This window comes from Sminthopsis crassicaudata, chromosome 2 (assembly GCF_048593235.1).
Source record: "Sminthopsis crassicaudata isolate SCR6 chromosome 2, ASM4859323v1, whole genome shotgun sequence".
NCBI classification, from domain to species: Eukaryota; Metazoa; Chordata; class Mammalia; order Dasyuromorphia; family Dasyuridae; genus Sminthopsis; species Sminthopsis crassicaudata.
The window spans coordinates 594,882,140-594,894,404 of record NC_133618.1 but is presented as its reverse complement, the minus strand read 5'-3'; the positions used below and the strand labels follow the sequence as shown (position 1 = coordinate 594,894,404).

At 35.9% G+C, this 12,265-nt stretch overlaps 1 long non-coding RNA gene across 17 annotated transcripts in view; it reads left to right on the top strand.

Annotated features, from left to right (window-relative positions):
• LOC141558463 (uncharacterized) overlaps nt 1-12,265 on the top strand; it is a 234,652-nt gene that overhangs the window by 131,202 nt on the left and 91,185 nt on the right. The window lies entirely within an intron of this gene.

Here is a 12,265-nt window from a genome sequence, read left to right as displayed (position 1 = left end):
GAGGATATATAGATAGACAAACTGACAGATAAACATGATAGACAGACACAGAAAGACAGATAAACAGATGATAGAAGTAGCATGTTGTTGTCGTCTCCAGAAACTGCCGATCGCTCTCTGGTCTGGAGGAGACTTCTTCCTCCAGAGAGCCGTCTTAAGTCTGGCCCAGACAAGACTCTCTATCTCTTGAGTGCCGCCCTCTTTTATCCTCCCAGAGAATGGGCATGGGATAACACAAGGGCTTCTGGGAAAAATTACTTCAACCAATGAACTTGCTCCTCCCCAGGAGTTCACAAGTAAAACTCCCAGTAAAGGCCGGAACTAGAGAATTGTTAAGTACCGACTTAGCACTTAGTAAGAACCTAATATCTCATTATCTCATTAGCACTTAGTAAGAACCTAACAGATAGATATATAGATAGACAGACAGATATTTAGATAGATAGATAGATAGATAGATAGATAGATAGATAGATAGATAGATAGATAGATAGATAAATAGATGAGAGATAGATAATAGATAGATAGATAATAGATAGATAGATGATAGATAGATAGATAGATAAATAGATGATAGATAGATTGATAGATAGATGATAGATAGATAGATGATAGATAGATGGATAGATAGATAGATAGATGATAGATAGATAGATAGATAGCTGGATAGATAGATAGATAGATAGATAGATGATAGATAGATAAATAATAGATGATAGATAGATAGATAGATAGATAGATAGATAGATAGATAGACAGACAGATAGACCTTTTCAGGGATGCCAGGCTGGTCAATCAAATAGAGCACACACACACACACACACACACACACACACACACACACACACACACACATTTTATAATAGCCTTGCTAGGAATACCTTTTCTGTCCATCTGATGGCATACAATTATATGTGGCTTAATGGCTTCATTCTGGTCAAAGCCAGGAAGACTTGGATTCAAATTTTACCTCAGACACTTGCTCTATATGTGATCCTGGTCAAATAGCTTAACCTCTCTCAGCTTTAGTTTTATGTAAAATAGGTATTATAATAATAACACTTTTTTGAGATAATCAAAAATCTATTTTTATGATTATTACTGGTTTAGTGGAATGAGCGGTAGTTGTTGTGTCAGAGGGCTTGATTTAAAATGCCATTTCTGCATCTAATTGCCTTTGTGATCTTAGAAAATTTATTGACACTTAATGGACTTCATTTTTCCTCAAAGGTAAAGTGTATTTGTGGATGTTTGTTTCAAATCTACGTCTGTGATTTGTGTTGGTGCACCCCATCCCCACTGATAAAATCTCAGGACTCCCTCAAGAATTGAACTCTGGGGTATCATATTAGAGCATCAACTGGAATGCCATCTCACTAAAAAGCAACGAAGTTTGTCTGTGTGCTTCTATGCCTTAATTTATTAAGACTGAGATAAAAACAAGCCCTGGAGGAACAATTTATAAATGAATCATATCATGCTTATAAGACTCTATAAAAACAAAAGGCAAACCTTACTTGCTCCCAATGACCTTATCTTCTAAAAGGAGAGACAAGATGAACATGAGAGACAGAGAGATAAATAGATGATACAGCTAAACGACAGATAGAATAGATGGACAGATAGAAAATAGACAGATAGACAAACAGACAGACAGACAGATAGATAGACAGATAGATAGGTGATATAGACAGCAGACAGACAAGAGATAGATATAGATATCAGAAAGACAGACAGATATTTGATAGAAGATAGATACACATGTGTGACAGAGACAGATAGAAAAAGAGCAGAGACACACACAGAGAAAGAGACAGGGGGGAGACAGAGAGAAACAGAGAGGGAGAGAGAGGAGGTAGAGGGAAAGATGGAGAGAGAGAAAGAGAGAGGGAAAGAGAGGGAGAGACAGAGAGAAAGAGAGAAGGAATGCAAAATAATGTAATATGAAGGTGTTAAAATGGGGAGGGCAGAAAGCATTCAAGTAGAAGGTGCTGCTTGAGCTAAGGAATAGGAAGTTCCATATATAAGATGGAAAGAACAAGGAGGCAGCTAGATGACAGGAGATAGAGATCTCAATGTGAAATTAAGAAAAGCTGGAGAGGAACCTTTAGTTGAACCTCATCAGTACACTTAAGAAAAAAACTACTGCCAAGAAAGGGAAAATTACTTGCTAAAGGTCACTCAGTCAGATAATGTCAGAGCCAAGATGGAAATCCTTTTCTCCTTTAGTTTCCAGCCCACACTCTTTCTAGGACACCAGAGTGTGTTCATCTCCTTAGAAGCTGTTACTAACTGTTTATATTGTAGATAAGTTAAAAATGTAGTATAAACAATTAAGTATAAATCAATGTGTCTATAATATCAACAACTCATAATAGTTGTTAATGTCTCTTTACCATATGTTTTCAGGGCAGAGGAAAGGTTTCAATAGGCTTGTGCCAAAAAGGGTATAGATAATTAGGAAACAATTTCCTTGTCAACTATATTTATAGTGGATGTGATTTGTCCACAAATCTGTGTATAATACAGCCTGTTCACATGTTCCAAATGAAAGGGGAAAGAAGAGCATAATTCATTAATAGGGCCAATAATATAAAATTCACAAAAACAGATTTTTGGACCTGGAAGAGATTTGTTCTACCTTCTCATTTTGCAAATGAGGAAATGAGCTTTGACCATTTCACTCTTCTGTGTGGTGTGCATCCCCTCCCTTCTCTCCCCCACACCATGGGTCCCTCAGAGAAAATACAAACTGTTTACTTAGCTTGGTTTTTGAAGCCTACTACAATCTATCTCCCACCTCCCGTGACAGCCTTTGTTTCATGCTTCTGGTCTGCTGAGAGTTTACATTTTAGCCACTGCAAGAGACTACAGACTGCAGCACTCACCAGGGCATCTTCGTATTCATACAAGTCATCTCCCATGCCTTGAACACATTCCCTCTGCATTTCTCCCTTTTAGAATCCTTCAAGACTTCCTTGGTGCCATTTATTCCATGAAAACTTTGGTTCCTGAGCTGTGAGTAGTCTTTCCTCCCTTAGTGTTCTTGGAACTATACTCATAAATTTAGATCTTTGAAGGTGGAGGTAGTTTAATTTGAATCTTTGTGTCTTTATGTAGCTAAGGATGACATAAAGTATTTGTCATTTATTCCTTGTGTGACCTTGAGCAAATCACTTAACTCTGACTCAGTTTCCTCATCTGTTAAACATGAGCTGAAGAAAGAAATGACAAACCACTCTGGTATTCACTTTGCCAAGTAAACCCCAAAGGGGTCAGGAGAGTTAGACATTCAGAAACTATTGAATACACAGTGGCAATTTAGATAAGAGTTCTGGAATCCAGTCTTAGATACCAGCTGGGTGACCTCAAGCAAGTTATTTTACTGCTGCCTGAGTTTCCTCATTTATAAAATGGGAATCCTAATAACACCTACCTTCCAGGTGTGGATCATTGTTGTGAGGATCCAATAAAGATCCAATAAGGATTATAAGATATATGAGAGCCAATAAGATAATAATAATTATGAAGTTCTTAGTATAGTGCCTGGCACAAAGTGCTATGTAAGTTTTGCCTGTCTTTATTATTTTTAATAAATGTTTGCTAAAATGGAGTCTAGAGACAATATAATTTAGCTTAGATCCCACAGAGAACAGTGGGAGATTCATAAATAGGGTTGTTTTCTTCAATTACAAATCACCATTTTTTCTGCTGTACCATATTATCTCTCTTTTGTGAATCTAAATTCTTTAGAATTTTCAATGGGGCAGGGGGAAATGGATGAAAGATGGGAAGATTGAGCAGGGAGAGGGGTGGCTGCCTTCTAAGCATTACTGGTTGTGTAATATCAGCATGCACTTGGGGGGGGTGATGTCATTAGATTTCATACAAACCTAGTAATTGTTTGACACAAGAAAGTCCAGGAATCACTATCGTTAAGAGAGGGTTTCATTTCCTGTTGGAAGGTTTTATTGTTGTTCTCCTCATGAAAAGCAATCAGCACCAAGGCCCTGTAACTATAATTTTTAGAAAGTTACTACCTGTATCAGGTGAAAGAAATAGCAACTCTGAGATCAGATTTGACAAGCTTATAAAGCTACCCTAATGCCGTTGAGCTTTTCATGCTTTTGATATCATATCTCATTTTCTGCTTGAACGGTACACTCAGAGGCACTGAAGAAATCTTCAGTTTTAATTTACAGCAGATGCAGCTTAGATCATCTAATATCAGCTGCCGTCACGAAAGTTGTCTGGTTGGTGGCAGCTCTCACAGACATTGGCAGCCACCATATGTAAACATAAAAAGAATGTGGTTTCCTAAGTGTTTAGTGAGTCATTGATTTCATTCCAAGTGTTAAGCTCCGCTTATTTCCCTTCGCTGGAGTTCTGGGGGCTCAGGTGAGGTTGGAGATTGGCGTTGTCAATGGGAGTGTCAGTGTGAGTTCACAATCTCCAGTTGGTTGACTGACTTGGGAAAGAGAGATATTTGTAATGTAGAGGAAGAGCCTATTTCCAGTGGAAATCTCAATTCTGTTAGATTAACGTCCTCTAATTGACTGAGGGCTGGAAGTTTAGAGTGAGCCAAAAGGAGCCATGGAGATCATATTGTCCAGAATCTCAGAGAAGGGAAGGGACTTACAAGTCATGGGTCATAAGTGTTTAAGCTTAAGGGAGGAGGGATAGTCTTTCTGATAAGTGACTCTGGGTCCTTGCACCAACACTGAATACTTGTGGGGACCCTCCACCTCTAGCTTATAAACTAATAGATATTGGGCAGGAAGTGGAATTCAGAAGCTCATGCTACTTCTACCCTTTCTTCCTCCTTTGATTCCATTCATATTTCTCCCTTCAGTCTCTTTTGGCTACCAGCTACCCTAACCAGCACATATGATCTCAGCCAGTTAAGTCAGAACGATACAAAGAAAAACAAAATCAAGGAAGGCCACATAAGTAATATTAGATTGTGGGGACAGAAGTGCCTCTTTGCAGCCACAAAATCACAGAACCCATACAGCTACCCATTCTGTCTCTGCCTAAGATCAGCCTTAAGTATGGTTTTCAAAAGATGAAACTTGATAGGGTTGCATCTTAGCGCTAAACCCGTGTCTCCTTTATTTTATTTTTTTCAGTTAATGCATATTAATTTCCTCTCTCTCCTGCCATTCACCTCCAAAGCAGAAGAAAAGAAAAATCATCATAACAAATATTCATAGAGTGTGAATTCAATTTTCACATTGGACATGTCCAAAAATGAGGACCTCATTCTGCATATTTAATTTATCACTTCACTTGTTAAGGAGGTAGATGACATTCTTCACCATCATTCTTATGATAACCATTAGCCAATGCATTTATCTTAAGTCTTTCACATTTTTACAATGTTGTCATTGTAATATAAATTTTTCTTGTAATTCTACTCACTAGACTCTGCATCAGTTCATTTAAGTCTTTCAGGTTTCGTTGAAATCATTCACTTCATCATTTCTTATGGCACAAAGAATTCTATCACATTCACACACCATACTTTATTTAGCCAAGTTCCAGTTGATGGGTTCTCCCTCAGTTTCCATTTCCTTGCTACTACAAAAAGAGCTGCTACATTTATAGTTGTTATATGGTCCTTTTCCTTAAAAAAAAAAAAAAAACTCTTTGGTATATATACCCAGTAATAGTGTCATTGAATGAGAGATCTTTGTAAATGGCCTAGATATATGTTCAGAAAAGATTTATGATTCCCTTTGCCTAAGGAAATTCTACCACATTTTCAGGTTACAATCCATTTGACACCAACATTAGCTTCCTTATTGGAGGCTAGAACTAGATATTCCATCTAGTAACTAATTCCAGGCACTTTCATTTGCTATGGCCTAAGCCTGAAACCTTTTCCCACTTCATCTCTGCCTCCTAATGGCTATGGTTTCCTTCAAATCTCAGCTAAAATCCCACTTTCTACAAGCAGCATTTTTGAGACCCCCTTATTGCTAATAATGTCTTTCTCTATGGATTATTTCCAGTTTACCTAGTCTATATCTTTTTTGCACATAGTCATTTACATATTATCTCCTTCATTAAATGATAAATCCCTTGAGAACAAGGACTATTTTTTTTTTCTTTCATACTCCAGGTGCTTAATATAATGACTAGCAAAGATAGGTACTTAAATACTTGTTGACTGACTGACTGACATCTGACTCAGGAAGTTATCAGAAGTTATCTGAAGCACATAGTTTTAAAGTTTTCCCAATTCTTTACATCTATTTTCTCATTTAATTAAGAAGTAAGTAATTCAGGCATTCTTGTCCCATTTTACAGATGGAGAAAATGAGACTTAGAGTGATTGATTTGCTTGAGGTCCTGGTAGTAGAAGCAAGATCCATCCTTTGGGTTAAACTGCCCAGACTGTAAGGGCAATCTAGATCAAAGCTTCATAAGCTGTGACCCTCATATTGGGTCACATAACTGAATGTGGGGGTAGTCACAAAAATTTGGCAACAGTAAAAGATAAATTAAAAAGATTTAGTTCTTTATGTAAAAATAAGCAAACACATCCCATTTCATTGGTATGCAAATTTGCTCTCATCTTTAATAAGTGGGAAAATTATATGTATGCTAAAGAAGTATTTTAAAATAAATTTCTTCATGATTTATCATTACTAAATGTCTGATTTGTATACCCATTTTATATACCTATATCCCTGGTGTCTTCTCAGGTGAAAAGAGGTCATGAGTGGAAAAAGTTTAAGAAGCCCTGATCTAGATAACTGAAGTGAGATAGGACCTAAAGAGAGCAAAGTGAATGAAAGAAGGAATTGCCTATGACAAAGCAAAAAAGATAGGGAAAAAAAACAAAGTGTGTGTGTGTGTGTGTGTGTGTGTGTGTATAAAAATATATATGTAAATATATATATATATATATATATATATATATATATATATATATATATATATATATATATATATATATACACACATACACATGCTTCATGAATTCTACCTCATCTCCTCATTATATGGGTAAAATAATACTTTATGTGAATAAAATAATACTACTCCTTTTCACTTCCATCTATACATATTCTTTGGATTGTAGGTTGTCTTTTAGTGACTAGACTTCCCCCTCATATGTTCATTTAAACTGGATTTCACTTTGTTACATACATTAAGAATGAGAATGAAGGGATGGGACATATGGTGGGATTACCTAGAAAGCCTATATTCTCTAGGGATGGCTAGGAATCTTTGCACCCTCTGTACTCTTGAACCCTTTGCATCCCTACCCCCATGGTCCTCATTGAGTAATTTGGCAGGAATCATCACCACTTTTTTTGGGCTGGACCAATTGAGATTTTTAAGATTATCTCTTCACCTATTCTACTCCCTTTTTTTCTTTTTTTAAATGAAATCCTTTCTTCTTTTCAGTCTTCTTATGGAAGAGAAAACTCTGACAACTTAAGAGCAAAGATTGTTCTAATTTTTGTCTATGGATGACTAGTACCTATAATGGTGTCTAGAGCCTAATGGGTACTTAAGAAATGATTGCAGATTGATCAGATAAATTATAGTTGCTCTTATCATTTATGAGGAGGCAATGGAAATAGGGAAGATTTGTAAAAGCAAGTCTCTTCAACCAAAAACATAATTAATGGAAAAAATAAAATTTTTCTCCCCCATTTCTTTTCACCTTGAATTTTTTATGAAACCAAATGGCAGTTTCAAGAGGTGAAAAACTGTTATTTTCCCAGTCAAATTCCTGTGAAGTGAAAATTGCTAGTTTCACACAACTCTATCACTGATGACTATTATTACTTTGGGCACAAGATTAGTAGAATTTGATCAGGAAAAAAAACTGGCCCTGTTCTCCATGAGACTTGGAATGTTCTCTCAGCAGAGTAGTCATGGTTCAAGAGAGGGTGTGTTACCACAAGGGATCAGTCAATGCACCAGAAATCATGGGTTACATCTACTGACCCCAGATGCCAGCTACATACTGTGTAATGTGAGAAAATACCTACTGTATTTTAACAGAGCAAAGGAAACTCCTTGGGAAATCAGTGGGAGTCTGTGCTAAGGAGCATGGGAGCAATTCCTTAAAGGAGAAAGGTGCAGAACATTGAAATCAACCTTTCAAGGCTGCCTATTGTTTTATTTCATTTGTAAGCAAGATGTGATATCAGTTAAAATGTTTACTTAAATGGGAATTTTGTTTTTTTCTCCCTTTCCTTCAATAACAACAATCACTGAATTGTTGGATTTTAGACCAAGACAGGGACATAAAAATTATCTATCCTTTCACTCTATAGATTAAGAAAATGAGGCCTCTAGCAGTTAGATGGTTTGCTTAAAAGTCCAACAGTAAGTTAATAATCATACCTGAATTAAGAAAGTAATCTCCTAACTCCTAGACCAGATTTTTTTCCCACTATGGCAACTCTAAGGTGCTTTTGGGTGGGAAACAAAGAATATCCCACTCTATAGGTATATAAGTGGTGAGAAAGGTTCAAGATTGTGTGGAAGTATGATGGAGAAATTAGATTTCTCTTGGAGTATGATCTCCTTGGCTGATTGGACATTTATATATGAGTTTGTGTAGAGCATATATATATATATATATATATATATATATATATGACTCGGAGTATATAGGTATAAATAGATGTACAAATCAAACATTTACTCATAATAAGTCACAATTTCATGACCCTCCACTTCAGTTTTTTGATACCATATGAGGTCATGATACAAGTTTAAGAAGCTTTAGTATAAAGTATCAATTTAAACTTTGGGACTATGAACCTTGTTTTTTAAAAATTTTGATAACTTTTTTAATACATTTGCTTTTTTGTAATCCTATGTATTTTATTTCATGTGTTTAAAAACAGAGAATAGGGTCCATAACTTCATCAGACTCCCAAAGTGAGGTCTGTGACATATTAAAAGGGTAAGAGCCCCTGGTATAATGTATTCTTAGAGGAAGCCTAGTTAGAGGTGATTCTTGATTGACAAGGTTATTGAGGCAAAAGGATGGGAGCATTATTTTGGCATTGATGAGCTGGTTTAGTGGAAAAAAGCTTGGACTTTCAAGCCAAAAGGCCTGTGTCCAAATGCTAGTTCTAACACCTACTAGAACTAGGATTTGGACACAGGCCTTTGGACACCTACTGTCTGTGTGTCTTGAGTGAATCACTTCCTTTTACTGGCTCTCGCTGTCCTTCAGAAAATTAGGAGGTCAAGCTACATGATTTCCACATCCCTTTTCAGTTCTAAATGTCTATGTCCCCTACACTAAGTAGTGAGTTGCAAACATGAATAATACCTATAACTTTCCTTTGACTTTGAAGATGTTCCCTCACTCAGTCTTGATCTCTCCTTGCCCCCAGGTACTCCTTAATCTGTCAGGACTAAATTGAGAATGACTGGCTAATTCATATCCACCTGGGCTTGGCCATGGAATGAAAGTTAAAACTATCCTATTAGGATTAAAAATCTACTTTGCCATCTCTCAAACTCTTTATCTGCCACTAGTCTAAGAGCAAAACTTTATTCATCTCCTACCTTGGGGCAATAGTGTACTCAATATTGGTGAAGATCCTGGTGAAGATCTGAGCTGAAGATAAATATCTCAGACATACCTTATCCCTTTTATATGTCTGTCCTCAGATCTTTACCTTCACATAGTTAGAGCAGTAGTCTTGCTCTTTTCCACCTCCCTCAGGTTCTCAGACACTGATAAATAAATGAATAAACATTGCAGTTGCTAGATATGACAACTTAAGGCCAGAGTAGGGCTCAGCTCATAACCCCTGTTCTTCAGAGGTGGGGGAGTAGCTAAACTCCATCCATGCAACCCCATCTATCCAGTGTTCCTTGTCGATTCTTCTTTCTTCTCTTAATATCCTTTGGAATTATTAACAAATTGCCCTTTATATAAGGGCTTTGCCTTCAATTCAGAATTTTTTTTGCTTACTTATGTATGTAGACATTGTTCTCCAAATAGAATGCATCCAAACATCTTAAATGCAGAAGAAATTTAATTTGTCTTTATCCAATGAACCCAACATAATACCTCGAACATAATAATGAGTTAGCATTTATATGCCACTCTAAAGTTTGCAAAGCACTTTTCAAATATTATCTCATTTTATCCTCACAACAGCCTAGAGAGGTAGGCACTATTATTAATCCAATTTTACAGATAAAGAAATCAAGGCAAATAGTGGTTAAACAACTTGTGTAGAGTCTCACAACTAATAAGTGTGTGAGGTCAGATTTGAATTCAGGTCCAATGATCTATCTACAGCATCACCTAAATGCCTAATAAGTATTTGTTTAATTGATTTGACTTTTTGGGTTTTTTAATGTCTTATACTTCTATTTCAACTCTCCTAGAAACTTAACCATATTTTAATTTGTATCATAATTCCCTTTTATTATAATTACCTCTTTAGTCCTACTAGATTGCTCGTTTGAAGACAGGGAACTAGATGAATTTATCTTTATGTCTAGCAAAAAGCTTTGCATATAATAGGCACTGAATAAATAAATGGTTGTTAAGTTGAATTGAATAGAATTTATATGGAGGTAGACTTTGAATTTTGTTTTAATCTTGCATCTCTGTATATTCATAAATTATCCCCTCATCTAAATACCCACCTTCTTTTACATGTGTATTTGGCATTTATTTAATAGAATCTTCTTAAAAGGACCTAACTTTGGTGGATGGCATTTTCCTTGTCTTATATAGCATAATATGGTATTTATTTTTGTTATACATACTATAACACAATAAGAATGATGTTATTCTTTTGGACTAGGAGAATATCTTACATTTTATATCAATATTTCAGTTTACCTGGCCCAACTTGATGTATTCCTCAGGGTTTTTTTTTGTTTGTTTGTTTGTTTAATCTTGAATTCCGGAGATAACATGGACTAAGGAGTAGTAGAAAGAGAACTTGACTTAGAATCAGAGGCCAGAACTCTTATCATTTACTAGCTAAGTGACCTTTGGACAAACAGTTTAGCCTCTCTGGATTTAGTTTCCTAATCTGTAAAACTCAAAGAATATTTACACTACCTACTTCACAGGATTATTGTGGGGATCAAATGAGATAATGCATAAAAAAAACATTCTATAAGCATAAAAACTATATAAATGTAAGCTACTGTTATTTTTGTAGCACCTCATAACTTTCATCTTCTCTTTTCCTTTTCTCCTTCCCCCTACTCTGCTTCCTTCTTCCCCTCCTCCTTTTCTTCTCCCTTTAATTTCTTTTTTTCCTCTTTTCTTCTTTCTCCTTTCCTTTAATTTCCTTTCTTTCTCCTCATTCCTTTAATTTCTTTTTCCTTTCTTTTGTTTTTTCCTCTTCTCCTCCTTCTTCTTCTCCTCTTCCTCATTCTTCTCCTTTACCTTCTTTCCTATAAAATTGCATTGATAAACACTCTGCCACACCCTGAAATTCAAGAAATTTTTGTTATGTCTGGTGTACCTACAAAGGCAAAACTGCCATATGGAGATTCCTTCCCTCCCTTATCTCTCAGTAAAAGAAATATGTGTATATAATTAGGTGAAAAACATCTGTAGAGATTTCACTTGTTTGGCAATATTTCTGACATATTTCTGAAAGGACTCCATCCTGTATAAGAAGATAAAAAGTTTTGCCAAGGTCATGTAGCCCTAGGCTATATGCCAAGGAACCATTCCACAATCAAGGATATGACCAATCAAAAAAGACAAAAAACCCATAAAATGAAGATCAAAAGAGATGGAAACGAGGTATTACCACACCTCTATCCCTCCCTACCAATTAAAATGCCCAGAATCCCAAATTGTAAATTAAAAAAAAAAGCCAAGAAATATCACACTAGAATGAAGTATAAAAGCTTAGATGGATGGTCAGACTTTCCTGTATCTATCCATAGTTGCTTCATATCAACATATTACTACAAAGACCTAGGAGATGTTCCCCTGAGAAACCTGAACAAGTTTGTACTAAGGAACCAAAGATAGTCATGTCTCATTCTTCTCAGAGCTGATTTGTTTGGAAAGTTTATTTTTGCAAGTATTGCTAAATAAATATAAATAAAGAGCATATAAACATATGTGTGGTTATTCACATACTAAAGAGAGTAGTGGACATGCTATGGCACACATCTTGAAGGCAGAAGGGCCCTATCACTGTACTTTTCAACTAAGCTAAAAATGGTTCTTACCTATCACCTAGAGACCCAAAATATATGGAGTGTAAAAGGATATTGGAACACTGGA